At 41.4% G+C, this 27,208-nt stretch overlaps 1 protein-coding gene and 1 long non-coding RNA gene across 6 annotated transcripts in view; one reads left to right on the top strand and one right to left on the bottom strand.

Moving 5' to 3' along the window:
- The window catches only part of LOC140625995 (uncharacterized), a 97,737-nt gene extending 89,920 nt beyond the window's left edge, over nt 1-7,817 (bottom strand). The window contains exon 1 of the long non-coding RNA XR_012025236.1: nt 7,577-7,817. This is a non-coding gene — a long non-coding RNA (uncharacterized lncRNA). The remainder of the gene's footprint in view (nt 1-7,576) is intronic.
- PHACTR1 (phosphatase and actin regulator 1) overlaps nt 1-27,208 on the top strand; it is a 555,008-nt gene that overhangs the window by 208,967 nt on the left and 318,833 nt on the right. The gene's annotated exons all lie outside the window — the stretch shown is intronic.

The raw sequence follows: 27,208 nt of genomic DNA, 5'->3' as shown, positions 1-27,208 counted from the left end.
ATTTCATGCCATTTGCCCCTGTGAAACTTCGGCTGTTCCCTTCCTCCCCAATTTGAGTCATTCCTAGGTTAACAGAGGAGATGAAGAGCTTTTCCAAACCTGTCACCTGAAATAAACTGCCAAAGAGTCTGCGTTTGCCAAGATGATAATGTATATTTTTCACGCTCTCTTCATTAATGGTAATCCATGCATTATCAAGCTTTTGCTCTTCCTGTTTCTATTTTCTCTGCCTGGCACTTAAGGAGGGGCTGAATGTAATGATGAGGTAAATTTGTATCTGCATTATAATTAACAAGTAAGTTGCAGGGGCGCCTGGGCGGCTCAGTCGGTTAAGTTTCTGACTTGATCTCAGCTCAGGTCTTGATCTCAGAGCTGTGGGTTCAAGCCCTGCGTTGGGCATATACCCAATGTGGAGCCTACTTTTAAAAAAATTATTATTATTATATTTATAAAATATAATAATAATAATAAATTATTATTATTATTATTATTATTATTATTATTATTATAGGGATGCCGGGGTAGCTCAGTGGTTGAGTGTCTGCCTTTGGATCAGGTCCTAATACCGGGTCTGAGGATCTGTTATGCATCAGGCTCCCTGCAGGGAGCCTGCTTCTCCCTCTGCCTGTCTCTGTGTCTCTCTCTGTGTCTCTCATGAATAAATAAATAAAATCTTTAAAAATAATAATAATAGGGCAGCCCCGGTGGTGCAGCAGTTTAGTGCTGCCTGCAGCCCAGGGCGTGATCCTGGAGACCGGGGATCGAGTCCCACATCCACCTCCCTGCATGGAGCCTGCTTCTCCCTCTCCCTGTGTCCCTCCCTCTCTCTCTCTCTCTCTCTCTCTCATGAATAAATAAATAAAACCTTTAAAAATAATAATAATTATAATAATTAACAAGTTGCAGAATTACAGTGAAGGTAAAAGGCTTGCTGTTATACAAATGTCCCAGAGAATAGGGGAATTAGGAGCAAAATAAGTAGAAGGAAAAAGTAGCTACAAATTGATGTGCATTCCTGTCTCAAATTAACTGTTTCTTAGAAGGAAGAAGGAAGACTTATATGTTGAAGTCCAAGGGACCTGAAAAATAGTATTCCCAGTATTAATGGCTACTATTTTTTAGTAATTAGCTGTGTTTCCAGAGCTGGGCAAAACATTCCATTTATCCTTAAAGCCTTTTATGTTTGATGCTGAGTTTGGAGTTCTGAATTTGGTGCTATTAATTAGCACTGATTAACAGATGAGGCTTAGAGAAATGAAAGATCTTGTCCAAGATCCAGAGACAGGACTAGAGAGGCAGATGAAGTCCCTAGGTTGTAAAATTTGAGGAAGCACTTGCTTTCAGGTTTGTACAAGTGGAGATCTGGCCCTGTACAGTGAATGCCTCCTTAAATTTTATGCCCCAGGTACCTGCTTAGTATACTCTACTCTCCTCCCTGCCAGCATCACACAACTGAATAAAAGAAAAAATGGCTGGGGTCCCTCGGTGGCTGAGTCGGTTAAGCATCAGATGGTTGATTTCAGCTCAGGTCATCATCTCAGGGTCGTGAGATCGAGCCCCACATCAGGCTCCATGCTCATCGAAGAGTCTGCTTGAGATTCTCTCTTTCCCTCTCCCCTCTTCCTCCCCTCAAAATAAATAAAAATAAATCATAAATAAATACATAAATAAATAAATAAATAAATAAATAAATAAATAAATAAATCTTTTTAAAAAATAAAGGAAAATGGTCAGAGCAGACTTTAGATCTGATCCAAAGTTCATGTTTTTAACCATTCTGTTAGGTACCATACCAGGTAATCATCCTCAGCTTTCTAGAAGATAAATTTAATAAATAAATAAACGCCTAGGGCAGGTATGTGGGGCACACACGGATTAGAAAGGCAATACCTGTCTTCAAGACTACAATGTCTTGAAGTACACCATAGTTGGTGTACCACGAATTGCTAATATTCCAACCAAGCTAAGAGAGAAGAAGAAAGGGAGGAAAGACCAAGCATCGCCCTACCTTGTAGTATCATCTGGCTCTAGTGCCAGCAGGCATCATGGGAATCTTATACTCTCTGAGTCTTATTTCCACACCTGTGAAATGGGAATACTAGCACCTGGGTTGTTTACCCCACAAAGTCACAATGATGACAAGTACCAAAATGAGATGGTACACTTCATGGGACTATCAAGTAGAGAATAAATATGAGTTCCTATTAGAAGGAATGCTGACTGTAGTGTACAGGGCAATAAATTTGGAGTTGGATTCCCTGATTTCAAATTCCAGCTTTGCCTTTTATCCTCAGTAGAACCTCAAAGAGGACTCTTCTTGCAGGATCCTATTTCCTCATTCATTAAATGAGGGAATCTGATTCAAAATACTCAAAAAGCATTTCATAATTATGTGACGGAAGCATTAAAGGAAATACTTAGTAAAATTTGTAACATTGTTTGTAATCCCATTTTATGGTACATAGATTAGTAAACATTCGATGATGTTGACTCTAGAGATTACTATGCAAACATATTAATGATGTTATAAATAAATAAATAATAATAAATAGCAATAAAAAAGAAAGAAAGAAAGAAAGAAAGAAGAAAGAAAGAAAGAAAGAAAGAAAGAAAGAAAGAAAGAAAGAAAGAAAGAAAGAGAAAGAAAGAAAAATAATAAAAGGTAAATTTTAGGTAAGCATAAGGAACAAGATCATAACAATCCATTTATTCAAGAAATATGTGTGGAGCACGATGATATGATACGTTGAATCTATATCTCCAGAATCTAAGCCCTTTGTTCTACTTTGTTAGAATCTCTCCCAAGCTAAAAAAAAAAAAAAGAATCTCTCCCAAGCTACCAAATAAAGGAATGGAATTACAGAAAAACCAGAAGGCTGTAGAGAAGGCTTGACCAAGGTTCAAATTCTGACTCTGACACTAACTAGCTCTGTAGCAGCTGCTGGGTATATGTCAACCTTTCTGAGCCCCAATATCCCAGTGTGCAAATAGAGTTAATGATACTTTGGAGGGTTCCATGAGGATTTGTGGAGCTTATACAGATCCTTACACACAGCAGCTGCTCAATAAACTATCTGGAGTACCAGAACTCTAGTTGGTGATCAGAGCCAGCAGTCGCACCCTGGGGAACAGTGGGGGCAGGTAGATTTATAGGTTCTGTTCTTCTCCACCTCAACCATGTCCTCTTGAAGGGTCTCACAGGCAACATGACCTTCCGATCTAAACAACCTTGCTTAGAGGCTTTATTGTAAAGGGAGAGGATGTCTGTACAACCTTCTCACATATGAATTCCCCAATTCATGTCTCCTGGCATGTCAGCTGTCCCCCAAAACCCAACAGATTTACACTCTGCCTCCTTGACTCACAGGCAGTAAGAACAGCACTGTAGGAAGAATTTTGTACCTGGAATCCAAAGACTAGCATCTGAAGCATATCCTCTCTTTGAGCTTGTGTTTTTTTTATCTGTAAAATGGGAATAATGACAAGTGCTGCACTTTGCAAAATTTTGATAACTGAGCAAGATGTTTTTAAAATGTTTAGAAGCCTACAGTGTTGTACAAACATAAAGATCCATTGCAGGGTACAGGGCTGGCACCCAGGGCACATGAAAGAAGAGCAGGTGAGTTAGCCTATGTGGAGCCAGCATCACTCCTGGATGAATAAAGCAGAGTTCACACCCTAACATCAGTAACCCAGAACTTATCTGCAGCTCCTCTAAATTGTACTCTATTTGTTTAAGATTTTATTTATTTATTCATAAGAGACACACAGAGAGAAGCAGGGACATAGGCAGAGGGAGAAGCAGGTTTCCCATGGGGAACCCCATGTGGGACTTGAGACCCTGGGATCGCGACCTGAGCCAAAAGCAGATGCTCAACCACTGAGCCACCCAGGTGTCCCTGAAGTGTACTCTATATACTGAGAGCAAAAAATATTAAGATGACACTGCCTTGGAAGTCAGGTCCGTGGTAATTAAAAGCCATGGCACCTCTTCCTACAACCCTACCCTGGTCCCAGGACTCCGTATTGACGTTGGAGTAAATTGAAAGAACTTTATTCATTTTTAAAATATTTACTGAATATTGCCCACAAGCAAAACACAGTGGGAGATTAGAAAGAATCAGAAACGGAGGCTTCTTTCATAGATCTATTACCGCTGCAGCTAAGAATGTTTAAAGAGAATTCCAGCAGCTCAAAATTTAATGCAAAGGGGACTAGGGATACTCTAAAATTAGAAAAGATTCAGCAGATCTAAGGGATGATGGACAGGTCCTTATCAAAGGCCAGCGACGTGAATCTACTCAAAAATTGGCTATATTTCAAAATAAAATAGCAGAAAAGATCTATGACTAAGGTTTTGCCTTGAAAAATTAATCCACGTAAGCTATTTCATCCTATATTTAGCAACATTTAGGATGAAATGCCATTGTGCGGTAACTCATGAAACAAACATAAAAAAGAAGTTATTACTTAAAATAACTTTGCAACAAGTATTACGACAGCCCAATGCACCATGTCAGACATTGTACCTGGTTCCTGCAGGACGATGCAGAAGAGAATCGCATTTACGACGTCATATGAAACCTCCCACATTTTCCTAATATTCTTTTTTTTTTTTTTTATGATAGTCACAGAGAGAGAGAGAGAGAGAGAGGCAGAGACATAGGCAGAGGGAGAAGCAGGCTCCATGCACTGGGAGCCCGACGTGGGATTCGATCCCGGGTCTCCAGGATCGCGCCCTGGGCCAAAGGCAGGCTCTAAACCGCTGCGCCACCCAGGGATCCCCCTTTTCCTAATATTCTTATGCTACTGCAAGTCTGGAAGCATCTATCGTTTCATTACCCTGGCCAATTTTTTTTTCTCTTTTCTATCACTAACTGATCTCTTAGAAGCTCGTGTTTCCCTGGCTTTACAATTCCCCATCATCGTATTCACTCATTCCCTGAAACCATACAATCCTTGCAAGATTTGCTGTTTCTCTTTACAATCAATTGACATTGTGTTGTCAGAGAACATCATTCATCAGCAAGAAACAAATCTTAATAGGATTGGCCTGAAGATGCACAGTGGGAAGAGGGGAAATACCATGATGACTTAATTTATAAGTGGAAGTTTACATGTGACTTACCCCTATAATGATACTTTGCTTCTCTAAACTTTATAAATGTGAAAGTCTGGATAACGAGGAGTTTCTGTTAGTGATAATAAGGTCTCTAATGTAACCTCTCTACATCAAATATAATTCTTTTCTTTTTAAAGACTTTATTTATTCATGAGAGACACAGAGAGAGAGAGAGAGGCAGAGACACAGGCAGAGGGAGAAGCAGGCTCCACGCAGGGAGCCTGACGTGGGACTCGATCCGGGGTCTCCAGGATCACACCCTGGGCCAAAGGCGGTGCTAAAACGCTGAGCCACCCAGGCTGCCCTATAATTCTTAAATTATAGTAAGTGATCATATTTTGCAGTTGCTTAGACTCATTTATGCCCATCTTAGAAATGCTAAGTGCTTTTTCCTATGATTTGTATCACAAGTTTATGAACATAATGGAAATAGATGTTTTCAAGTCATTTCTTTTTGCATTGCCCTTCAATATGTACCATTTCTGATGGAAATCATGTGTGAGAAGCTCATTATGCCAGCATGGATTGTTTCTCTGGTTTTGGTCCTCTTTCAAATCCATCACCTAAATTGCCTGTTTATCTTGGCATATGCTTTCCTGGTGGTAGCTGCTAATACAGACGCATGGCAGATGCCCTTTGTATTTTATACACAATTACCTGGTAGAACTTCTGTGATGCAAATTTCAGGCACAAATAGCTCCCAATAACTATGTCACTTTTTTGCTGAGGGCTCAACTGACCTGTTGATCAACACAGTTGAGTTGGGATATCAGCCATAGGTTGGAAGTGAAAATTTCTCTACTTTTTCCTCTAAGTGATAAACATATTTGAGTAAACACAACAGCCTATTAGCTAATCGACAAGTACTGAGAGCCTATTAGTTGGTCAAGACTGTGGGGAGGCCAGTACAGCAGGTGCATGAAAAGCAGGAACTCCCCTGAAAGAATACAAATGTGAACAAAATGAAATTAGTGCCTATTCCTCTGTTGCATGCTTTTTGGGATGAACAGTCCTCCGAGTCAACAGTTCTTAGTGTTTTGGAACATGTAGATCATCTCATTAAAGCTATGAACTATCTGTCAAATGCCACACGTACATACGCAAAAAGTTGAATAAAAGGTAATGTATCTCCTGGTTAGGAACCTCTGTTCTGAGAGAAAACTTCCTGGGAATCTCTGGGTGGCTCAGAGGTCTAGCGCCTGCCTTTGGCCCAGGGTGTGATCCTGGAGACCCGGGATTGAGTCCCGCATCGGGCTCCCTGCATGGAGTCTGCTTCTCCCTCTGCCTGTGTCTCTGCCTCTCTCTCTCTCTCTCTCTCTCTCTCTCTCTGTGTGTGTGTGTGTGTGTGTCTCTCATGAATGAATAAATAAAATCTTAAAAAAAAAAAAAACTTCCTACATCCCTATAGTCATTCTGGGCATTACATTACATCAGACGATGTACATAAAACTAGCACGTGGAATGGAATTTAGCACATGTGCAATAGATATTGATATAGTTCCTCCACCACCACCCCCTTACTTTTTGAAATGCATATTGTGTTTTAAAAGTTCCTAGATTTGGCTGAAGACTGTCCCCACTAGAACACCACATTAAAACAGCATCTTATCTTGCCATAGCATTTATATTATAGAAAGCCCAGAACTGAACTCCAAAAGGAAAAAAAAAAAAAATTGGCCTAGAGACTCCTCTTTTCTCCTACCCCAAAAAAAGTCTCCCATTTCTTTGCTATCCAAAGCAGAAATACATAATCCAGTTCTAGGAGCCTCTCCTTCATATATCTTCAGACTCATTCTAATAAACCATATATCTTTTTAGTTTCTTCACTAATCTCTTTGAAAAAATAGTCTATGTTCCTTCCTCCACATTCTTCCCTTAAACTCACATGGCACCCCGTCTGTAGTGTTCCTTCTGACATATCACTACAGGAGCTTCTTTAGTTAGGTCCCCCACGAACTCCCAAATGCTACCTATCAGACCTCATACTGCTAGAACTTTCTGCAGCCATTAGCCCCATTGGCCTAACTTCTTCCTCTTGTAGAATTGTGGTTGCCCTTGATATCTTTCACTCCTGGCACTGTCTTTCCTGGATTTTCTCCATGATTCTGAGCTCTCCTTATTTGTCTGTTGTCTTCCTGTCTAGTCTCTAATTGATGTTTCCCAAGATACTATCCTGGATCTTCTTTTCTCATTATATGCCCTCCCCAACAGATTTCATCCATTCCCATTGCTTTAGTTCTGCCCTACAAACTGATGACTTCTAAATCTGTGCCCTGATCCTCACCTGAATACCACATCCATATTTATATTTGGATATACCTCAAAATATCTATATTTTGACATACCTCAAAATCTGTGCTCCCCCAAGCCCAGGTCCTTGCCTATTTCACCTGTTTCCTATCCTGACATCAATATCCATCAAGCCTCTTGATAGACAAGGTGACTTGGACTCACCCTTGATTCATACTCTTTATTTCCATCGAAAGTTGTCCAACAAGTCCTGAAGAGTCTTCCTTTGTAGCATTTCTAGCATTGGCTTCTTCTCCATCACAACCTGCTTTGGGCCCTCATTCCTCTTATCAGGATTTGTAGAGTGGCCTTCCCTTTCCACTCTCTGTTTACGAATCCATATCACAAATGTCCAGCAGGCAGTGAGCTCAAACAGAACTGATCATGAGCTCACAGTGCTTAGAGACAAAAACACCAAGCTCTTTTGTGTGGCATTCACAGCTCTTCACACTCTGGTCCAAGAGCTTTCTAGCCAACCTTTTCATGACTCCATGCCTTTGTTTTGCTTTTTTCTGGCAAATCTTGCAACCCTTGTTAAATCTAGTCATTGCTTAAGATATAGCTTAGATGCCACCTTCGTTGTGAAGATTTATTTTACCTTTCCCACCCCAAGTACAATAATCACAATTTTGCTAATGCTGCTGGCATAGTTCATGTCACATATGGTCATTATGCACAGTTGTTCAGATTGTTCAGTGAGCAAGGACACACGGCCAAGAGGGCAAGGGTCTAAAATCCAGCCTCCTGGCAGAGGGAGTATCTTTTTTTCTGATTCACATAAAGGTGCAATGTAGGAAGTGTCAAACAGAACTTAAGTTTAGAGCTCTTAAGTGCATTTGACTCTCTAGACTATGAGCTTTTTAGGGGCAGATCTTGTTGACCTTTTTAACCTCAAGGCCAAGTGCAATTTCTTGCACTGACTTGCAAAAATTGTCAAATTTGAAAGATTAATGACAGCAACAGCAACAATAATCTAGTCAACATGTTAAATCCCCTATTATGTTGTAGGAACAATTCTGAATGTTTTTGCATGGACAATATTTTGTTATCACCATAAGCCTATGAAGAAGGTACTATTATTACTTCTGTTATACAGATCATAAAACTGAGACTCAAAGAAGCTTAGTTATTTGCCTCAAGTCACATAGCCAGGACTTGAATCCAGGCCTATCTAAATCCAGAGCCTGTATCCTTAAACACTATGGCAAGTAGAATAGGTATGGGCAGGTACACACCGAAAAGGCCCTCACGTGCCCATGATGGTAAGACCTGTGGCTCAGGACCATCTGCGAATGTCAAGTTTTTTTGTAGAAAACAGTCTGATGAAGAGCAAACCCAGAGGCATCCTGGAAGATGCCTGCAGAAGAGAGACCTAATCTTTCTGTACAGGTAGAGGGCAAGTTCAGCTCCTGCTGTCTCCTGGGAGTCTGAAAGCATGCTCCCAGCAGGTTAGCACCCCAGAAGTAAGATGGCTAACCACCCTGTGCTGACTGCAGGTGTCTCCTGCTCCACCTCCCACCACCAGCGCCATCTCTCTTTTACCTGCAATAAATGTCAGCTGACTTGATGGCTCTCACACAAATCCTAGTCATATCCAGGCTCTGTGTAAGCTGTGGAGCCCCTCTCTCATGCTCAGACATAGGGGGACAGTAGAGCTATCCAGTTATTCATCATTGCAAGGATGATGGCGCCCACCCCCATGCCCCAGTGTGTCACCCAGGATCCATTAATACATTGAACAGGACAAAGAGAGACACCTGCTGAGAAAAGGCGTGCTGATGGATGAATGATCCTTTTCAAATGACCGTGGGAGAAAGGTGAAACCTCTTTCCAGACCAGTTTTCACTATGTGTGTTAAAAACCATGATTGGTCCCTTCTGGAAGGCTACCCAGAGGAGCACCAACAATGCCTGGTTCATCCAGCTTCCATCTTGCTACCTATCACCAAAACTGGCTTGAAATTAACCCCCAGGATTCTAGGTAGACTGAGGAACTGGGACGTGACAGTGATTTGTTTTCCTTTTCTCCTTCAGAATCCTGGTTTAATTTCCCTCAAAGCTGGGGGATCCCTGGGTGGCTCGGTGGTTTAGCGCCTGCCTTCAGCCCAGGGCATGATCCTGGAGACCCAGGATTGAGTCCCATGTCAGGCTCCCTGCATGGAGCCTGCTTCTCCCTCTGCCTGTGTCTCTGCCTCTCTCTCTCTCTCTCTCTCTCTCTCTGTCTATCATGAATAAATAAATAAGATCTTTTAAAAAAAAATTCCCTCAAAGCCTGCTGCAGCACTGAAGGATTACTTCCTCCTCAGAGCTGTGGAGCATTTGTGTCTGTCCCACTCATTTGAAAAGTTGTATTCCATCCATTTATCCATTCGAGTCATGAACCCAGAGGTTGTCCTCTGTGCCAGGCACTTTGGTAGGGGCCAGGATAGACAAAGCTCTGTTCACATTCTCAAGGGAGAACTCAGTGAGATGGGCAAGGGAGCTGGGGAGGAAGACAACCCCAGTAGAGGCTGACGGTTTGTGTAACACAAGAGAGAGGTAAAGGCACCAGAAGAGAGCAGCATTGATGTGTTTAGCCCATCCCAAGGCAGGACCAAAGAAAGGCTGCACAGAGGAAGGGCACATGAGTCATGAAGGAGAAGAGGGAGAAGTCAGAGAGTTTCAGGCAAAAATGCTTTAAATCACAAACGTCTGAGTGTCGATGCAACACAGTGGCATTTTTTTAAAGATCCCCCTGAGACTCCAGTGGGCAGGAAAGTTTGAGAAGCACTGCTCTGGAGAAATGCCCTAAGCAAAACAGAACTGCTGCATCAGGAAATTATGCCTCTCTTATTCATTTATCCTGCTGCCACCAAACTCCTCCTCCACCTAGGGCAGCTGGCAGCCTAAGAATGGATGACCAGCACACAGGGACCAAATACTTGCTCCCTACCTAAAGGTGGGACCCAACTCTGTGGGCAAGTTCATGCTTCAAGCTTCCCCATGGGGTCAAATGAGACCACATCCTTTGCTTTGAGCCCCCTCCCTGCCCTATAACCTACTCCAGCTCACCCTTTCTCCTGAGAGCATCACTGAGCAAGTTACATGCACCTGAATCTCTGTCCTGGCTCTGTTCCAGGGTACTGACTCCAGATTCTTCAGTCCTTTGAACTATTCATTACAGACACTCAGTGTGGATTGAATGGTAGTGAGGTAGTACAGTTTCCTAGCCAGAGGACGTATGGACCCTTACAATGTTACTGCAATAATGCGTTGTCCCTTAATTGGAAGAGCGTGGAGGACAGTGGCTCAACCCAAGGAGTTTGAAGAGCCACAGTGACTCTCAGACTTGAAACAGACAAATCTGAAGAACAAATGACTCATTGTTCCTTAGTCACATCATACAAACAGCTGCCAATCTTACCTCTTTTGAGGACTATTCATTCATGGCCAAAGCTTGTCATTTCTTCACTGCGTTTTCTTCATTTAAAAAAATACATCCAAGGGGTGCCTGGGTGGCTCCATGGTTGAGCATCTGCCTTCGGCTCAGGGCGTGATCCCGGGGTCCTGGGATCGAGTCCCACATCGGGCTTCCCTGCATGGAGCCTGCTTCTCCCTCTGCCTGTGTCTCTGCCTCTCGTATGAATAAATAAATACGATATTTTAAAAAAAACAACACACATCCAAGATGCCCAGATGATACACTTGAATGGTGTCTCACTGATCAGCCTCTACTGAGACTGCTCCCTCATTCTGGCTTGTCAGAGTATCATTTTAATTTCATGTAAATGCTTTCATGACACTTAATGGTTAAGTAATCATTGTTTTAAATGTTGATGCAAATGACAATGTCTTTTGAGTCACAAACATAGCTACTGTCTCCCTTTAATTTTTTTTGGCACTTTTTTAAAAAGATTTATTTATTTATTTGAGAAGGGTGGGGAGAGGGAGCATGAGCAGAGGGAGGGGCAGAGGAACAAGCAGACTCCCTGCTGAACAGAGAGCCTGACTCTCCGGGCTTGATCCCAGAACCCTGGGATCATCACCTGAGCCAAAGGCAGACAAGACACTTAACTAACTGAGCTACCCATGTGAGCCAGCACCTTTTTAAAAAAAATATTTTCTTTTTTTTTTTTTTAAGATTTTATATATTCATGAGAGACACAGAGAGAGGCAGAGACATAGGCAGAGGGAGAAGCAGACTCCATGCAGGAGCCTGATGTGGTACTTGATCCTGGGACTCCAGGACCACACCCTGGGCCCAAGGCAGGCACTAAGCCACTGAACCATCCAGGGATCCCCAAGATTTTCTTTTAAAGTAAGCTCTACACCCAACATGGGGCTCAAAATCACAACTCCGAGATCAAGAGTTGCACACTCAGGGTGTCTGGGTGGCTCAGTTGGTTACACGTCTGCCTTCAGCTCAAGTCATGCATGATCCCAGAGTACTGGGATCAAACCATGTGGGGCTCTCTGCTCAGTGGGGAGTCTGCTTCTCCCTTTCCCTTTGCTCCTCTGCCTACTCATGCTAGCTCACTCGCCCTTTCTCAAATAAATAAATAAAAATCTTAAAAAAAAAAAAAAGAGTTGCACACTCTACCAAGTGATTCAGTCAGGTGCCCCAATTTTTTGCACCGTTTTTTAATAAAATATTTTATATCTAAAATCCTTCAAGCAAAAGACTTTTTAATCTGCTGGTTAAACCTGCAAACGGGCCCTATGAACAGAGCTTTTTTGTGTGTCTGGAGAACCTCTTTGGGGACTACAGGAAAAGAAAGATAATCCCAATTTGTTGACCATTGATCCTCCAACAATTACTCAAGTATCTCACAATCAGTATCTTTGCCTATGTTGCTCTAACAACACTTGTGTATCAGCGTTGCCAGCCACACTCATCCTCCAGCACTGGGGGAGGAGGACCATCACCCTAAGTGGTGAGTCACTGTAAAAGAAGGCACAGGGGACCAGTTTCTGGTTGAAACAAATATACCAGTTCTAGGTCCAAGAAAGTTTGCATCAGTACCATAACTCTAGGAGTAGGAGCTGAATCTTGAGTCCAGAAGCTACACATGCAAAGGACAACCATACAGGCAATTGTATTAGTTAAGATAAAGGCTAAGCTGCTAGAACAAAGAAGTCCTCAAATGCAGTAGCTTAAACAAGATAGAAATTTGTTTTTCTCAAACTTAACAGCCTAGAAAGGAGTGGGCCATGGCTGGTGAGGTAGCTTCTAGGATTGTTCTAGCCATTGTCACTTCTCCAAGAGTGGGAAGGGTAGAAAGGAAGTTGGTACTTCCTACCAACTGTTTTTTTTTTTAAGATTTTATTGATTTATTATTAGATTTATTTATTTATTTATGAGAGACACAGAGACAGAGAGAGAGGCAGAGACACAGGCAGAGGGAGAAGCAGGCTCCATACAGGGAACTTAATGTGGGACTCAATCCCGAATCTCCAGGAAAATGCCCTGGGCCAAAGGTGGCGCCAAAATGCTGAGCCACCCGGGCTGCCCTCTTTATCCTGTTTTTACGAAGAAACTAAGATTCAATAAAGTTGAACTACTTGCCTGGGGTTTCAGAGCATGGAAATGACTAGGCCCATATCTGCAAAGAGAGACACATTACCCTTGCTCTTATTTATTTTATTCATTCATTCATTCATTCATTCATTCATTCATTCATGAGAGACACAGAGAGAGAGAGGCAGAGACGTAGGCAGAGGGAGAAGGAGGCTCCCTGTGGGGAGCTCAACACAGGACTCACTCCCAAGACCCCGGGATCATGACCTCAGCCAAAGGCAGATGCTCAACCACTGAGCCACACAGGTGCCCCTACCCTTTCCCTTATTTATCTATCTATATGGCTGGTATTTAATGCATCCCAAATCTTGGTTAAGTAATGATTTCATATTTTTCTTAAACTCAGAAATTTAGTTGCAGATTATAAGTTTGAAATGTCCTGCAGGGATCCCTGGGTGGCTCAGCAATTTAGCACCTGCCTTCGGCCCAGGGTGTAATTCTGGAGTCTTGAGATCGAGTCCCACATCGGGCTCCCTGCATGGAGCCTGCTTCTCCCTCTGCCTGTGTCTGTGCCTCTTTCTCTCTATGTCTCTCATGCATAAATAAAAAAAATCTTAAAAAAAAAAAAGAAAGAAAGAAATGTCCTGCAAATAAGGGGTACCTGGCTGGTGCAGTTAATTAAGCATCGTACTCTTGGTTTTGGCTCAGGTAGTGATCTCAGGGTTATGAGATTGAGTCCCACATTAGGCTCCGCCACAGCTCAGAGTTTACTTAAGATTCTCTCTCTGCCTCTACCTCTCCTGCTCATGCTTGTGCTCTCTCTCTCACTCGCTCGCTCTCTCTCTCTCTGAAATAAATAAATTAAAAAAAAATGTTCTGCAAGTAATATTATAGGAATTAAAATATTCATGGGAAATAACATTTTGTAGATGTTATAAAGGGATATTTCAAAATCTGGTGATCAAATAATCATAATTTGAGAATCCCAGTGCCATGAAAGCTAGGAGGAATGAGAGGATAAAGGTAGCAAAGAAACCTGTTAGAATTGATGACTATAATGGACCTTCTCTAACATAACTCACTTTATCTTCATGGGGATGAGCACCAAAAGCATCCAAGTGCCTTCTTTTTCAAATTACTTCATGGGCAATCCCCCTGCTAGGTCCCCAGCTCTAGAGGAGGACTTTGCACTTGGCATGTGTTCACCATATAGTTGTGGAACTAAATAAACAGCTGGCTCTTCATCTTTGAAGAGGACTAGAGAAATCAGAGTCAGGTGGATTTCAACAACTGTCTATCCCTAGAGACCTGCTTGTCCATGCTCTTTGTTTTCAGATGAACAACTGGAAACCATGAAGTTATGTAGCATGTTCAAGATCCTACAGATGGATAGTGGTAGAACTGGAACTAAAAGTCAGCTTTCCTACATGGGTTATACATTCATTAAAATTCATCAAACTGACACTTCAGATTTGTGCGTTGCACTGTATGCAAATTATACATTTAAAATATAACCCTTTCCAACTCTTCTTTTCTGTCATTTCTCTTCCATTATAGTTCTCTGCAAAAGGATGAATCAGGATAAAAGTAGCTGATACAGTTCTGGCTACAAACAGCCTAACCAAGGTCAGATTTTGAATTTCCATGGAACACATTATAAAGTCTCAATAAACAATCAAGGCTTGACATAGGGATACCAACTTTGTTTATTTTGCCAAAGAAGGGAAATTAAAAGATTAAAAACTTCACTATGTAGAGTCACCTTCATAGCATAAGACAAAGGAGATGTTGGCATCTTAATAGGAAGGGCATAATCTCAGAATAAAGACAATGTTTTCCTCCAAAAAAAAAAAAAAAAAAAAGACTGTTTTTGTTAAAGGCTTATGAAGATTCTTAAGGGATCAGCACAGAGGAGTATCCGGAATTCCTAGACTCAGTCAGAAAGAGCCGACAAATGAGGCTCAGTGCCTGACTATAGGCAGAGATAGCTTTCCTTCTTCTGACCTGGGCTCACACCTTATTGTGTTCCCACTAGGCCTAGAATTTTTTCATTTGAGGGGGGATATAGATCAAGCAAGAGTGAGACCAGTAGTGTCAATGCTTGGTAGCCTTGGTAGAGTCCATATATTGTTCCATGTAGGAATCACGTACTCCTCGAGAGAGCTCCTACATAAACTGCATTAGCCCACACCTGCTGGGACCCCAGGTATAGCTGCGCAGATCTCTACTCAGCATGAGGCCTGCTCAGGAAGCCTTTACAGGGCATCTACAATTTGATCTATTGTGAAAAAGGAAAAATATGAGTTGGTGTATATTGTATATTGGATTCCTAGAGCCTCTTCTAGCTTCTGGCGGGAGTCTGCAATCCTTGCATTTCTTGCCTTGCAGATGTATCCTTCCAGTCTCTGCCACTCTCATCCCATGCCTTCTCCCCTGCATGTCGTCATATTATCTTTCCTCTGTGCATGCCTGCCTCTGGCTTTCTTCTCTTCCCAGAGGTCACCAGTCAAACGGGATTAATTCTATCTGCAAAGACCCTATTTCCAAATAAGATCACATGTACAGGTTTCAGGGCTTAGAACTTCATATATCTTTTAGAAGTACACAGTTCAACTCATGGCAGTGCATAAGATTTATTCTGTGTCTCCGGTGAGCCAGGGTTTTGAGGAGGATTTCAGATCTGTATCAACTCCCCCAAGACCCCGACAAAGAATGCATCTACTCATCTCATAGGGTTGAAACTCTAATGACTAGCTACTTGCTGGTCACCTTGTATGTGTTTGCAGTGCTTTTTGAGGGACACTAAAGACGCACAAAACCTAGTCTCTACTTTCAGTCCCTGATCTACCTCTCACCAGATATGGATCCCTTCTGTGCCCCAGTGTCTCAGTCTAGAAATTGGAGATAATAGGGCACCTTCCTCAGAGGCCTGTTAGGAGGATTACAAGAGAAAATAGATGCTGTGTGAGCCCTAGCAAAGGTTCAGTAAATGCTACCAAATGCTATAATCCAATATGTGCACAAAATACACCCATACTTTTGAGAATACATAAGAAACAAAAGCACAGTATAACATACAGACATTGATGCTGCGATTTAGAAGTTCAGACAAAGAAAGGAAAGCATCTCAGATATTAACTAATACCTTATTTACGGCTTTTTAAAGAGATTTCATTTATTTATTCAGAAGAGACACAGGGAGAGAGGCAGAGACACAGGCAGAGGGAGAAGCATCTCCCACAGGCAGGGAGAAAGCTCCCACATGCAGGGAGCCTGATGCGGGACTCGATCCCAGGACTCGATCCCAGGACTCTGGGGTCATGATCTGAGCCAAAGGTAGATGCTCAACCTCTGAGCCACCCAGGTGCCCTTTATTTATGGTTTGCATGTGTTTGTGTGTGAATGCGTAGATGTGGGTAGTTTGATAGGGAAGCAGGAATCTGGAGGATGGCTATTTTCCCTGGGACTGAACAGGAATTTAGGACCTGATCTTCCTCATTTTATTTCCATCTAGCCATGTGGTTCCTGCAAAGGACAAACTCTGTTCTGTGTTCAGCCCTGCGCTCATGGTGGCTGCCAACCTGTATGTCTTATGTAAAACGAAACAGACTCTGAAAAATCTCTTAGACCTGTGCATTGAGCTGGTCACCCCATGGCTGAGCAATGTATTCTTCTGCCTGAGAAGAGATTATTCTTGGACCTAATCTTTTTACAACCTGCTCAAACTCCCTGTTCACTGAGAGCCTTTGATCAGGGCCACTGCCTTGTGCTTTCAGATTGAGCACCATAGAAAACAAGATCAAGAGACAATTTGGCTGCCCCTTAAAGAACTATGCGTAACTGCAGCAAAGAATGAGTTGACTTAGCACCAAAAAACAAAGACCAAAAAACAAGACCAAAAAACATCTAAACCCCTAATGTGCCTTTAGGGGTTTTGCACTTTGAAATAGCCCGAAAGAATTTTCCACAGCCAGACTCTTTATTCAGACTGAAAGTAATGTATCTGCAGCTACTGTAGCCACTTCTCCACTTATATTTATATTGGTATAATGCTAATTGTAATACTAATTGATTAATCTAGCTCAAGGCTCTCAAGTGTCTGCACACAAAATTGGAATGTAATTGCAACAATAAAGAGATCAAATGAGGTTAATTAAAACATAAAAGATGACAAATGCTAAGTCAGGAGGCCCTCCGTATGCGCTGAAAAGTGTGCTACTTATTTATCAGGCATTGTTTGCAGATTCCTAAGGAAAAGGCTCAAGGCAGAATAAATTCAGTGATCTGTTTACACATAGATATCAAATAAAAGTACTCACACAAGGGCTGGTTGCAGCACAATTGCACACTCAAGCATATATTCCATAGAGCACTGTTCAGATGCGTCATTATAGAAGACATAACACTGAACTGGCATTAGTGCCATTTTCACATTTCTCCTAAAGCTACGAACTTGAAGGATTAGCATCTACAGGAGACATGGCAGGAGGAGGACAAGACAGATAAATGGAAACAAGTAAAAAATGAACTACTTCGAGGTTTAGACATGTAATTTGCATTTGTAGAATTAAAAAAGAAGGAGAAGGGGACAGCCCGGGGCACATCTTGGGTTAGCCACACCAGAACAAATTGCTTGCATTTTCAAGGGCCACTGGGGGGCAGAGGGGGTGACATTGTACCTCAGACCTAATTTTTGTCCAATTTCTCTTCTTATCGACTGTAATAGAAAGAGTCTAAGGACCCATCACTTCAAAGCCATCACAACTTTCTAAAGCTTAAGATTTCTGTTCTTCATCATTTTAGTAACAATCTCTGGCTCTAATCTTATTTTTTATCAAATATTTTGTTCAGCCCAGGCAGTCTCTTAACTCCTGCAGAGCCAGGAATGAAATGAGATGGGAACTTCACTGATCTTAACAATTTCAGATCTTTTTTTTTTTTTTATACTTTATTTATGAGAGAGAGAGAGCCTGCATGCCTGTATGCACATGAGCCAAGGGAGGGGCAGAGGGAGAAGGAGAAGCAGACCCCTTGCTGAGCAGGGAACCTGGACCCAGGGATCATGACCTGAGCTAAAGGCAGATGCTTAACCAACTGAGAAATCCAGGTGCACCAACAATTTTGGATCTTTTTCTACTCAGCTACCTGGGTCTGTTGGGCCAGCTGCATGGAATCACAGGGGACCATAAACCTGTCCCTGCTACCAGCATCAGCAATGCATGTCACCACCACCCTGCTCCCATCACCAAGGAAGTTTTTGGACATTATGTGGTCATTTATTTATTCAATATTCAACACATTATTTTTTGAGTGACTTTTATTGGGGAACCAACATAGTCCCTGGTCTCAGGGAGCTTATGTTCAGTGAAGAGAGACAGAAAATAAACAAATTAACAAGGAAATGTGTCATATAATGTCAGATGATGGTAAGAGTCAGGAAAGAAAAGAAATCAGAAAAGGGTCCAGAAAGTGATTAGCGTAAGGGCACTATTTTAGAGCGTGGCCAGGAGAAAGCTCCCAGACAGGGTGCTGAGCAGAAACCAGAAAATTGGCATGAGTGTGCCTCACTTCAATATTCCTTAAATAGACTCATGAACTCAAACCTTATGGGAATGAAATGCAGAAGGTATAACAGAATCCTTTCTCAGTAGTTCCAGGAAAATAATAGGAAGAGCTAGTTTTTACTGAGCACCTCACAGGTATGAATTTAATCCCCCAAAACCTTTATCCCCTGGCACCTTTGCGAAGTAGGAATGAGGATTACCCTCCTTTTGCCAATGTGGTTATTAACTCACCAAAGGTTATAAAGCAAGTGGATAATGAGACTGAGTTTCCACTCCAGGCCCCTATGGGTTTTTTTTATTTTTATTTTTCGGAGCAATTAATGTACTATAAATGGCACATATTTAAAGTGTACAATTTGAGGACTTTTAACAAAAACATATGCCTATGCTCATGAAACTATCACCACCATAGGAACCGTAGCCCTATGCCACACTCATGCTTCGTTTTAGTCCTACCAGCTGTTCCACACTAGCCTCCAAGCAATTCCTGGTCTGCTTTCCATCATTTCAGATGAGCTTGCATTTTCTGCAGTTTTATATAAGTGACATCATACAATGCGAACTTACGAACTTTTTGGTTTTGCCCCTTTCACTCAGTATGATTATTTTCTGATTCATCCATGCCGTTGTGGGTATCAGCAGTTCAACCCCTTTTTTCGCAAAGTAGTGTTCTGTTGTATAGACGTGCCACAGCTTGCTTATCTGTTCACCTGTTAGTGAACACTGGTGCTGTGTCCAGATTTGGTTATTACAAATAAGCTATTGTGAACATTCATGCACAAATCTGTATCAGACCCTCACTCTTTTTTTTTAATTTAAGTAATTAACATATAGTGTATTAGTTTCAGAGATAGAGTTTAGTACTTCGTCAGTTGCATATAATACCCGGTGCTCATTACATCAAGTGCCCTCCTTAATGCCTATCACCCAGTTACCCCATCTCCCTACCCACCTCTCCTCAGTGTGTTCCCTAGAGTTAAGAGCCTCCTATGGTTTGTCTCTCTCTCTCAGATTTCGTCTTATTTTTTTTACTCTCTCTTCCCCTATAATCCTCTGTTTTGTTTCTTGAATTCTACATATGAGTGAAATAATATGGTATTTGTCTTTCTCTGATTGACTTATTTCGCTTAGCATAGTACCCTCTAGTTCCATCCACGTTATTGCAAATGGTAAGGTTTCAATTTTTGGATGACTGAGTAATATTCCATTGTGCATATATACCATGTCTTTATCCATTCATCTGTCGATGGACATTGGGACACTTTTCATATTTTGGCTATTGTGGTCACTGCTGCTATAAACATTAGGGTGCAGGTACCCCTTTGGATCACTATGTTTGTATCCTTTGGGTAAATACCCAGTAGGGCAATTGATAGTTCTTAGGGTAGCTCTATTTTTAACTTTTTGAGGACCCTCCATACTGTTTTCCACTGTGGCTATACCAGCTTGCATTCCTATCAGCAGTGTAAGAGGGTTCCCCTTTCTCCATATCCTCGCTACTATCTGTTATTTCCTGGCTTGTTCATTTTAGCCATTCTGGCTGGTGTAAGATGGTATCTCATTGTGTGTTTAATTTGTATTTGAAAAAATGTTGAGCATTTTTTCATGTGTCTGTTGGCCATCTATATGTCTTCCATCAAAACCCTAGAGGAGAACACAGGCAGCAACCTCTTTGACCTCAGCCTCAGCAGCTTCTTGCTAGACACATCTTCAACAGCAAGGGAAACAAAAACAAAAATGTACCATTGGGACTTCATCAAGATAAAAAGCTTTTGTACAGCAAAGGAAACAGTCTACAAAACCAAGACAACCTACAGGATTTGAGAAGCTATTTGAAAATTTCTTATCAGATAAACGGGCTAGTATCCAAAATCCATAAAGAACATATCAAACTCAACACCTAAAAAACAAACAATCCAGTCAAGAAATGCGCAGAAGACACGAACAGACATTTCTCCAAAGAAAATATACAAATGGCCAACAGACACATGAAACACTCAACATCACTTGGCATCAGGGAAATACATACCCTCACTCTTTATCATTATATAATGAGCTTCTCTAAAAAACAAGATAAAAATAGAACATGTAGGAGCTGCCTTGTGTGGCAAAGTAACTGAACTGGAACCAAAGCCAGTAGATAACCAAAAGCTGTGACTCTTTCCTAGTCTGAGGTAATGAGTAGCCATTGAAAAATGCAGTTGTAAAGGCTTTCATTCAGATGTCCCTTGGTTTCTCCATGATTTAAGGAGAGATTGCCTTAGATAACCTGGCCAAGAAATCCCTGTCTTGCACTCTCTCTCCAACATTTATCAATGGTGTGACAGTCAACAAGTCATTGTCCTCCCCAGGACTCTTCCCTCATCAGTCAAAATGCCAGCCAACTCTAGGCTGACTCATGACTTGTACCAATTAGAGGAAAGCAGGAGATTATCTAAGTAGTTGGATATTCTCATGTCACCCCACTCCTCTTTACTGCTACTCAATCGTGATCACCAGGATCCTGGCATCTCAGAGCCACATGCAACCCCAGGAAGCATGTAAAAAAACCGAGGCCCCAGGAGTAGGGGGTGCCATGGTACCCCCGCTAATCACTGGCAGAAGGGAGTCCAGAACCAGGCTTCCTGACATCTAGTACAGAACCCTTCCTCCTACATCAAACTGCTGCTTGTTGATTCTTCAAGTTTTATCTCCAGCAAATGTAATGAATTAAATGAGTGCATTTTCTTTCCTATTTTATAATGAATTAGGGTGGCAATCATGTCTCGGAATATTTACTATACAATATGTGGTCAAATCCCAGTTGCAGAAGTCCTCGGGACACAGAGTAACACCTCGCTACCTAGGTAGATGCTACAAGAAAAGAAATACTTTTGAGGGAGAGAAGCTGTAATATGAGAGGCAGCAAATAAATGATTCATTCCCCCCCACACCCCGCTGTTAATTTAAGTTATAATTACCCAAACTTTAAAAATAAAACCTGAAAAGCATCGCTGTCTCTGCCACACAACAGCAAAAGCACACCCCATTGCATCAACTCAAATCACACATTTAACAACTGCTGTTTTAGGTTTCACTAATTAAGGAACGATTCTTGGTACATGCATTTCTACTGCAATTAAATAACTCACAGTGTAGGATGGAAATGTTAAGTCTTCTTAAAGCTGCTTTTTCTCTTTTGGTGTTAAAAGATGAATTTCTCCTGGAGACCAGAGTTTTAAGAGCTTTTTCGTGTTTTAACTCACGAAAGCCTCAATATATTGGTTTAGAGTGACTTCTTTAAAGCAACTTAAATTATAGGGTAACAGGCTGGAAGTTTCTCTTTAGGATAGTGAAATATTCAGTGGAGATAAAATTGCTTTATAGATGGCTGACCAGCACTCAGTTTAGAATTCATAATACATGTCAAACCTTGAGTGGAAGGCGGCATAATTTTTCAGTGAGCTTTATTGCTTGGGAGCTATGTGCTGCCAAGAAGTGACGAAATGCCCCTTTGCAGCCTCCCTGTGTCTTGTTCCTGTATGCAGCTCTTGCTGGCTTTGCCATGTAAAAAGCCAACAGGTTGGAGATTTTTATGTTGATGATCAGGTTTAATGTATTCCTAAGTGTTATGCTGGTTTATACCATCTAAGTTTCTCAGCCTGTCATGAATAGATCAATTCCAATATTTTAACATGCCTATCCCTCAATATGTATCATTTGGACAGAGACACTTGATGTCTTCTCATTGCAGGTGCGAAGGTAGAAAAATCGGGACAGACTGAAATGATTCTAACTCCCGTCATCCAAGACAATGGTAGCTTCAAAATGTCTGTATAGATTTGCCTTGGGGATTTCCTTATGGCTGAAAGAGGAGGTTGGGGGCATGGCCTTTAGAAAGTGTTTGCATAGCAAGCATATAGTCTTCACTTGGATGTTATGTTTATTGGACTCCCTATAACACCAATTCCATGTGAGCAATCATTTGCTACTGGTGAGGTTCATGGCCAAGGCGACTTCCCATGCCAGTCCACCTACAGAAAATCTTGGGCACCAGTCCTTTTGGATAAACCTTTGGCTGGGGAAAAAACTAAACCAGATCAGCAGTAAATGCCCCTTAAGGAAGTACCCCCAGGGGATGCCTGAGTAGCTTAGTGGTTGAGCATCTGCCTCTGGCTCAGGTCGTGATCTTGGGATCGAGTCTCACAATGGTCTCCTCGCAGGGAGCCTGTGTCTCCCTCTGCCTGTGTCTCTGCCTCTCTCTCTGTGTCTCTCATGAATAAATAAATAAAATCTTTAAAAAAAGAAACCACCCCCCAGAGTAGTAGCAAATTAGTGATAGGTGCATGATAATTAGCCAACTTCCATATCATCTCTGTCACTTGGCCCATTGCATGGGGTACTCTTTATGACCATTTCTTATGACATAAATCATCTCTGTGAAGTAGAGGAAGGGTCTTCCCTGAATATTACAATGGGGAACAGTAGCAAGTAGAAAACCATAGCACCTGAAGGCTGACAGAAAGAAAAAAAGAGATAGAGGGCTAGTCTGGCAACAAACACATGTTCTAAAATCTTTCTCGGCATGAAAAGCTCACCACTGGATGCCATTCCCTCTCTCACGACCTCCTATCTCTCCACTTGAACCTGGATCTTTCACTGGAAGGGGATGGGAGCTAAAATTCCTTCAAGTTTAACGCTGGGATTTTGGGAAGCTGTAGAGTTGTGAAATATGGATGTATTTCACAGCAGGTGTGAGTCAGGGATGCGGCATTAAGAGAACTGAGAGCAGATTATAAACCAGAAACAAGTACACAGCCAACGTATATATAATCTGATGTTTGTAGCTGGCATAAAAAACCACGCAAAGTAGACTGAACTGTTATAGGGCATTATAAATGGCATAGGGTTTGCAATCAGAATGCCACAGATGGACCTAAATTAATAAACATAAATTTTCTAATACACTCAGAGTTTTTGGATGTTTCCTTTTGGAGAAGTTCCTCAACAAGGTATACACAAATTTGAGCAGGGAACACCAGATTCATGAACTCACCTATGCTGCCCATAACTAACGTCACCCACAAAGTGATTAAATGAGAACGCCCATGAGGGGAACTCTTCCCATATTCATGGACACTGGATCTCCAAAGTCAAATTCCATCTGTTGCTCACCCTTTAGGAAATGAAACATTCTAACACAAAATAGGAAGGAAGGGAGAGAGGGAGGGAGGGAGGAAGGAAGGAAGAAAGAGAGATTCATAAACTCCAAAATGACCAAAGGCAATTCCCATTAAACATGTTACATATTCAGTTATAATTAAGTGACTTTTATGTGCCCAGCACGGCACTACTTAAACACCACAGGGATACCAGGATGTATAAATACAATCCACGGTTAAATTTCTTGAGCATTTATTAGCCAACTGATATAGTAAGTCTTTTAGATATATTATCCTCTTGAAAGTAACCACAACCCTATGTTGTCATTACAGGTAGTTCCCCCATTTATAAACAATGAAACTTTTAGAAGTTAAGCAACTAGTTTTAAGATCACACCTTGAAAAATGCCAGGCTTGGTATTGAAACTCACATAATCCTACTCCAGTGCTCAAGTGTTTAGCAACAAAGATCTGCTGAAGAAAGTAGCCTCAGAACTAATGGAGAGAGGAGTGACCCCACACAAATTTTCCTGACTCATTGTAAGATAAGCAAGCACATCTCAGGGCTTAATAGCATTTTCATTAAGGCATTTCAGCAAATACATTCAATCTTTGCAGAATCCTGATAATATTCAATTTTAAAAAGAGTATACATGCACCTACAAGTCTACAGTTAGGTAGCTACCCAAAAGAATTGAAAATGAGTGTTCAAATAAAAACTTATACAGGAATGTTTATAGCAACATTATTTACAATGGCCAGAAAGTGAAAACACCCCAGATGTCCATCAAGTGATGAATAAACAAAATGCAGTATGTAGTGGAATATTGTTCACCCATAAAAAGGAATGAAGTACTATTACAGCTATAATATGGCCGAATCCTGAAAAAATTATACAAAGGGAAAGAAGCCAGACACAAAAGGCCACATATTATGCAATTCTGTTTATATTAAACTTCCAAAATATGGAAACCCATAGAGACAAAAAGCAGACAAGTGGTGGTCAGGGGCTGGTAGGGAGGAGGAAACAAAGAGTGACTGGGTACGGTGATTTCCTTTTTGGTTGATGAAAATATGATGGAGCTAGATGATGGTGATGGTTGTACAAAATCATGAAAGTACTAAATGTCACTGAATTATACACTTTGGATGGGTAAAATGCTGAATTTTATGTTATATGCATTTTATCCCAACTTAAAAGAAAACATTGGGGTAACTGAGTGTCTCAGTCAGTTGTCCGACCTTGATTTTGGCTCAGGTCATGATCTCAGGGTTGTGAGATAAAGCCCCGCATTGGGCACTCCCCCCACCCCAACCCCCATTTGCACTTTAAAAAAAAAGAAAGTATAATGGATCTGCGGCAAGACATTTCATGAGGCATTTATCTGTAGGGGTTGATGAATGCACAAGGCACATGCTCTATCCTCAAAGAATCTAGATATGCTACTGTCTGATGAAATTAATTAATTAATTCCTGTTTTTCCAAGACCATGATGGTCTGCTTGAGTGACAAATGGTGTATCTAATCCAATAATTTCTCCACTGTGGTTGAATCGACACCAGTCAATGTGTGATGACTTGCAGAGGTTATAAAACATTTGGGGGTTCAGAAGATCTGAGAGGCATGTGTACATTTCTATTTTCAATTATATTTAAGAATTTATGATACTATAAATCTGTAGACCTTTTATGCATCAAGCCTTTGAATTTTCTTGTTTTTGCTGGAACAATAGGAAAATGATAAAAGATGATTGTTCTCCATATTTAGATCCTAGGTCATTTTATGCGTTATTAAGTTTGCCAAACTGCATGTGGGATTAATTGGAAACAATTGCAATATTCTCACTACATTGCACCACTTCCTTTCGTTAATTAAGAGACATTACCCTCTGTTCTACAGATGACAAAAGGGATGGTTCTTTTTTTATTACCAGGTGGCAGCCATAGACAGAAAGGCAGGAATTTCTGTGTGTCTGAGAACCAAGGAGATGAGAGCAGTCTGGAATTCCAGTATGGCAGCTGCAGAGAGAGATGCTGGGTCTAATCTCTTGGCTTTTAGGTACGCTTGATTCTAAGCATCTTATTCAATCTGCCCAATTACACTTTTACCTCTCTCTTTGCTAGGTCACAAAAGCAACCTGCCTGATATTGGAAAACATGTTAAAGAGGATTAAACAACAATGGAGTTAATTAAGAGTGTCACTTCACCATTCACAATTACATATCTATATTTAATTTTTTAATTAAAAAATAAATTTGGAAATAAAATTAATAAAAGAACATCCATATACATTTTTAGCAATAAACCTCTTTTAAAAATTATCCTTTATTTTGGGGGCACCTGGGTGACTCAGTCCATTGAGTGCCTTTGGCTCAGGTCATGATCCCAGGATCCTGGGATAAAGCCCTTCACTGGGCTCCCTGCTCAGCAGGGAGTCTACTTCTCCCTCTCCCTCTGCATGCTGCTCCCCGTGCTTGCGCTCTCTCTCTCAAATAAATAAATAAAATCTTAAAAAAAAAAAACTCCCTTATTTTGAATTTAGGAGTGTTGGGGATGGGGTGTGTGTGTGTGTGTATATATATGTGTATCTCTGTGCTTCAACAGATCATATCTGTGATCACATTATCATAAAGGAAATAGCAATTCAACAAATGTTTATCAGCTAGATGTGGTTAGAGGACAGAGGAAGATTCAGGAAATGGTGATTAAAGGGATATCAAAGACTTCATGGTGGCCTTTGAGTTGAGACTGTTTCTGGTCACTCAGGCAGCTCAGGCCCTCTCTGATTTGGGGACCTTTACATAAGCAGTTGACCCTGCCTGCATCACACTTTCCATTTCTGCCCCTGATTTCCATCTGGCTATTTCCCACATCACCTTTAGGTTCTCATATAAAGCCACTTCTTGGGCAGCCCTGGTGGCTCAGCGGTTTGGTGCTGCCTTCAGCTGGGGGCATGATCCTGGAGACCCAGAATCGAGTCCCACATCGGGCTCCCTGCGTGGGGCCTGCTTCTCCCTCTGCCTGTGTCTTTGCCTCTCTCTCTCTCTCTCTCTCTGTGTGTGTGTGTGTCTCTCATGAATAAATAAATAAAATATTAAAAAAAAATAAAGCCGCTTCTTCCAGGAAGCCCTCCCGAATCATTCCCCCAGACTGTTCAAGTCCCACCCCTATGCAGTGCCACAATTCTATTTCCCTTACAACAGCTCTTACCACATTCTGTGTTTGTAGCATGTTTAATTATCTGCCCTCAGGCAAGATGATAAGCTTCATGACCACAGGTACTATACCCACCTTTCATTGTCCTTCCTGTTCATTCTCCAGTGTCTGGCATGGTGTTAAATACATATTTGGCAAGCAAATGAATAATGGGGAAATGAAGAATGAATGATGAAGAAGATTTGAATATATCAGCGTTTCTCAAACTCTAGTTAATAAACTCTAGTTCCTAAGAGCTTTCAGAAAAAGAGGAGTCCAATGTTTAGAAAATATTGGGTTAAGCTAAGCTAGCCAGGTTTATTTGTTGCAGGACTTCTTAGAGCATTTGAAATGCTAACGTAACCTCGAAGGGGAAAGGGGTTATCAGTAAACAGGATTA

This window comes from Canis lupus, chromosome 37 (genome assembly GCF_048164855.1).
Source record: "Canis lupus baileyi chromosome 37, mCanLup2.hap1, whole genome shotgun sequence".
NCBI classification, from domain to species: domain Eukaryota; kingdom Metazoa; phylum Chordata; class Mammalia; order Carnivora; family Canidae; genus Canis; species Canis lupus.
This window is presented reverse-complemented; position numbering and strand designations above follow the sequence as displayed.